General features: G+C 49.0%; 1 pseudogene across 1 annotated transcript; it reads right to left on the reverse strand.

The window, feature by feature from the left end:
• Positions 1–3,180: 3,180 nt before the first annotated feature.
• On the reverse strand, positions 3,181–4,108 carry LOC311203119 (olfactory receptor 14A16-like; annotated as a pseudogene). The gene has a single exon. The product of its transcript is annotated as an olfactory receptor 14A16-like (transcript).
• Positions 4,109–4,473: the final 365 nt, after the last annotated feature.

A 4,473-nucleotide genomic window follows, 5' to 3' on the forward strand; every position in this document is an offset into this window, starting at 1 on the left:
CTTCCTCCAAAGGGTGCTGGGCTAAGGGGTGGCAGGCAGGGCTGTGGTGGGTGGGACCACGGTGGGTGAGGTGTGTGTGGGCAGGGCTCCAGTGGATGGAGCTTTGACGGACAGAACATTAGTGGGAGGGGCTTCTCTGGGTGGAGCTGTGGTGGGAGGGGCTTCAAACCTGGCATGGCATGGGATGGGATGGGATGGGATGGGATGGGATGGGATGGGATGGGATGGGATGGGATGGGATGGGATGGGTCGGGATGTGAAGCGAATATGATGTGTTCTGCCTGATGAGCTCTTACCTGGGTCTGAGGGCTCCATGCAGGAGAGCAGCTCTCTGCAGTGCAGGTCCCAGGCCCAGCCAGGAGAAAGTGGCAGAGATGGGCACAGCTGCACCACGGCTCAGGCAGGGACATAAGGCCCCTGGCTCAGATAAGCCATGTCCCTGGAGCTCTTGGCAGGAGACAGTGTGGGTGCAGGTCACAGGGGAGGCTGGTCCCAGCCAGTGAGACCCACGAGCCCCCCAGGATCCTGAAGTAGATTTTGAAAAGTTTCCAAGCCATAGAAAGTAAAATGTGGTCACTCAGTGACTGTAAATAATACTTCTGTGTACATCAGTGCCCCTATTTGATTCCTTGACATGTAAAGTGCAGGCTCCTTGAAGGGTTATTCCATGCTCTTTGCACCAAGGAAAAGGAGTCATTCCCAAGGGAAGCAGCGGTGCCTGCAGGTCCCTGTGACACCATCACCATCTAACTGAAATTGGCAGCTTGGCTTCCTCTCTGCTTGCAGTGGAGCAGATGTTCAAACAGACTCAAACTGAGCTGGTGAGGTCGAAGAACACAGGCAGCCACAGTGGTGAGCACATTGCCTGTCCCTCAGAAATCAGTACCAGTGGTCCTCCCAGAGAGCAAAGGAGTGGCTTAAACCTGGAATTTCAGGCAAAAGGGAATGCACAATGCCTACCACTGTTGTATTGAACATCTCTGAAGTTTACATCCTCCTTAGAGAGATGGGGCTGAAGGGCAGTCAGAAAAATGCTTCCTTCAGGTCCAAGTCAGTAAACCAAGACAAATTAGGTGCTAATTTGGTTAGCAGTGGATATGGATCTGCTACTACTGGATATAAATCTTCAGTTATTTTATTTGTAGCTCTGAGATCCTGTACACTTCACATTGACACTTGTTAAGGTACCGCTCCTGTCTCCCCAAAAGGGAGGTGATGTATCTATGGCACCTCGTGCGCTTGGCTCGAGTACACAAACAGCATTCATGGCAGATCAGGCAGGCACTAATTCCTGCTCCACACACAGGCCACCTGATATTATTTGACCCTGTACTTCCTCCCATCTGCTACTGATTTTTCACACTCTTTAAATTTCCACAAATTCCTAGTTTAAGCTGACCCGGATTAAAAACGTTACCCCAGTCAGACCAGGTCTCCCTGCATTCACCACACCAACAATTGTTCCCAAATTGTACAACCACCTCCTGCTTCCATGTGAAACATTCAAATACAAAGAGTGGTTTACATGAAAAATCTTCAGGCCCGTGTATAGAACACCAGGGAGCAACAGTTGGCTCCAAACTTGCCATGTGTTTAACTCAGTCACTCGCCACTCACACCAGAGTGAACTCCTTTCACTCACACAAACAGTTCACCAAATCTAAATACTCAGCTCCTTATGGCAGGATCCAAAGGCAATACCAATCAATCAATGCCCAGAGCAGCGACTCCCTGTGGGGAGTCAAACCCTGGTCTCCCTCGTGACAGGCAGGAGTTCTCCACTGAGCCACAGGGTACGCTGGTACAGAAGGGCGCAGCAAGTCTCCAGGCTCACTTTGTGCTCACTGAAACGTTCCCCATTCAAAGGGTGCCCCTCGTAACCAAACAATGGACGGTGCCATGGGGTGTTTTTAGAGCAGATGACAAAACTGGACACAACACACTCCAGCCACTATAGCAAGGAGGACCCAGACCGGCCTCAGATTCCCATATGCAACGTTGCTACCAACGTTGCTACAGAAAGCCCTTACAAGCATGTCTCTCCAACTCATTTTCATTAAAAAATATCAGCCTTTTACAACTATTTGGATGTTAGTTATGTCCTTAGCGATGAAGATTTCAAAGGAATTTTCCTGAAGGACCTTTTTTCCAGTCATGGGTATTTTCTGTCCTGGCTCAGTTGATTGATAGAAGCAGTGGCAGCAGCATTCTGTGATGGACATGGGTCTGCTAAGGAGACCTGGACAGGCAGAAAAAGCAGTCTCTGGAGATCCAACCCTGCATGGAGAACCTTGCTCTTCCCCAAGCCCAGCAGGTCCCTCACTGGCCTCCTTGGACTCCCAACTCTTTTCCTGGCATCATCTGTGCTCACAGACACAGACAGATTTCTCTGACAACAAACAGCAGTTCAACATGATCCAGTTTAATAACCATGAAATCTCTCAACTCAGCTGCCTGCTACGGCCAAGCAGCGTGTGCAGGGGGTCAGCTTTCAGAGCAGATTCTCTCCCAGAACATTGCTTTTAATCACATACACAGAAAGGTTATCAATACACTGCACTTCTGACAGAACAGTTCATGAGACTTCTGAGGGATGGGACATTTTCTAACCCTCTGAAGCTGAAAGCAGAAACCAGAGAGTTGAAAGGCATCTGAATGACCAAGAGCAAGCACATATAGAAACCAATGAGCAAAGTGAAGTGCAAACATCCATCTAGTTTGCTGAAAATATGTCCTTAGGCATGGCCACTGCATCAGGAGAGCTGGAAAAACCTGAATGACAAGGGAGATGAAAGGGAGAAACTAACGCTAATGCAGGTACAGGGGAAGGGGAGTATTTCTCCTTTAATTGGTACAACTCAATTATAAAAAATTACAGTCCAATTATAAAAAAGATGTGGTTTCCTATAATTTGAAAGGGGGAAAAAAATAAAATTGTGGGTGATTGCAGACAGATGTGATGCACAAAGAGCACAGCTGGTCATTACGCAGTGGCTGGGTCACACAAGACCAGGAGATACTGCATTAGGACAGAGATGAATGTGCACCTTGTTATAGCTTAGAGACACTAGAAAAAAGAAAAAACAAACCAATTAGTAAACCCCCTATAAATACATAATGGTACTAACGTGACATGCATGGCCAGTGATACACAGAAGGAGATGAACAGTTTATTGCTGCTTAAAAATATACAGTGCTTAGTTTCCACATGGCAAGCTTGAGCTCCTGGTTCCTCATGCTGTAGATGAGGGGGTTCACTGCTGGTGGAAACACTGAGTAAAGAAATGACAATACCAGGTCCAGAAATAGGGAGGAGATGGAGGGGGGCTTCAGGTAGGCAAACATGCCAGTGCTGAGAAACAGAGACACCACAGCCAGGTGAGGGAGGCAGGTGGAAAAGGCTTTGTGCCGTCCCTGCTCTGTGGGGATCCTCAGCACAGCCCTGAAGATCTGCACATAGGACACCACAATGAACACAAAACACCCAAAACCTAAAGTGGCACCAACCACAATGAGTCCAATTTCTCTGACATATGTGTCTGAGCAGGAGAGCTTGAGGATCTGGGGGATTTCACAGAAAAAACTGGTCAAGGGCATTGCCATGGCAGAGAGGGAGTGAAAATGTATTGGCTGTGTGCAGCACAGAACAGAGAAACCCACTGGCCCAGGCAGCTGCTGCCATGTGGACACAAGCTCTGCTGCCCAGGAGGGTCCCGTAGTGCAGGGGGTGGCAGATGGCAACGTAGCGGTCATAGGCCATGACAGTGAGAATATAGTACTCTGTGAAGATCAAAAATAAAAAGAAGAAGAGTTGAGCCACACATCCTGTGTAGGAAATGGCGCTGGTGTCCCACAAGGAATTGTCCATGGATTTGGGAACAGTGGTGGTGATGCAGCCAAGGTCAGTAAGAGAGAGGTTGAGGAGGAAGAAGTACATGGGGGTGTGGAGGTGGTGGTCACAGGCTATGGTGATGATGATGAGGCCATTGCCCAGGAGAGCAGCCAGGTAGATGCCCAGGAAGAGGCAGAAGTGCAGGAGCTGCAGCTCCCGTGTGTCTGCAAAGGGCAGGAGGAGGAACTGGCTGATGGAGCTGCTGCTGTTGGACATCTGCTGCTGCCATCAAGTGTGGAGACCTGTCAGAGAAGGAAAGACAGTGATTAGTTAGGGAACTCTTCTTTGAGGAAAACCTCTCCTAACACTTAGGGAATGCCCCCAGACTGATTGTCTGTATGAAGGAGGACTTTTGGCAGGTCTCTTTTTGGGAGGACTCTTTTGTTCTGCCTTGAGAGTTCCACTGCTGGGAGGAGGGTCAGCTGTGGGCTCTTGATAACTCAGTCCTGCCTTGCAGCAAAAAGTAAATATAAGTGTGGTGTGATGGGCTAATTGAACCTTCACAAACGCATGGTGATGAGCAGCATTGCCATGGCCTTCTGCATGGGGCTCCTCTCTGGGGCACAAGGCTCCCTAGGAGA

Source organism: Gallinula chloropus (assembly GCF_964237585.1).
Source record: "Gallinula chloropus genome assembly, chromosome: 35".
Classification (NCBI taxonomy): Eukaryota; Metazoa; Chordata; class Aves; order Gruiformes; family Rallidae; genus Gallinula; species Gallinula chloropus.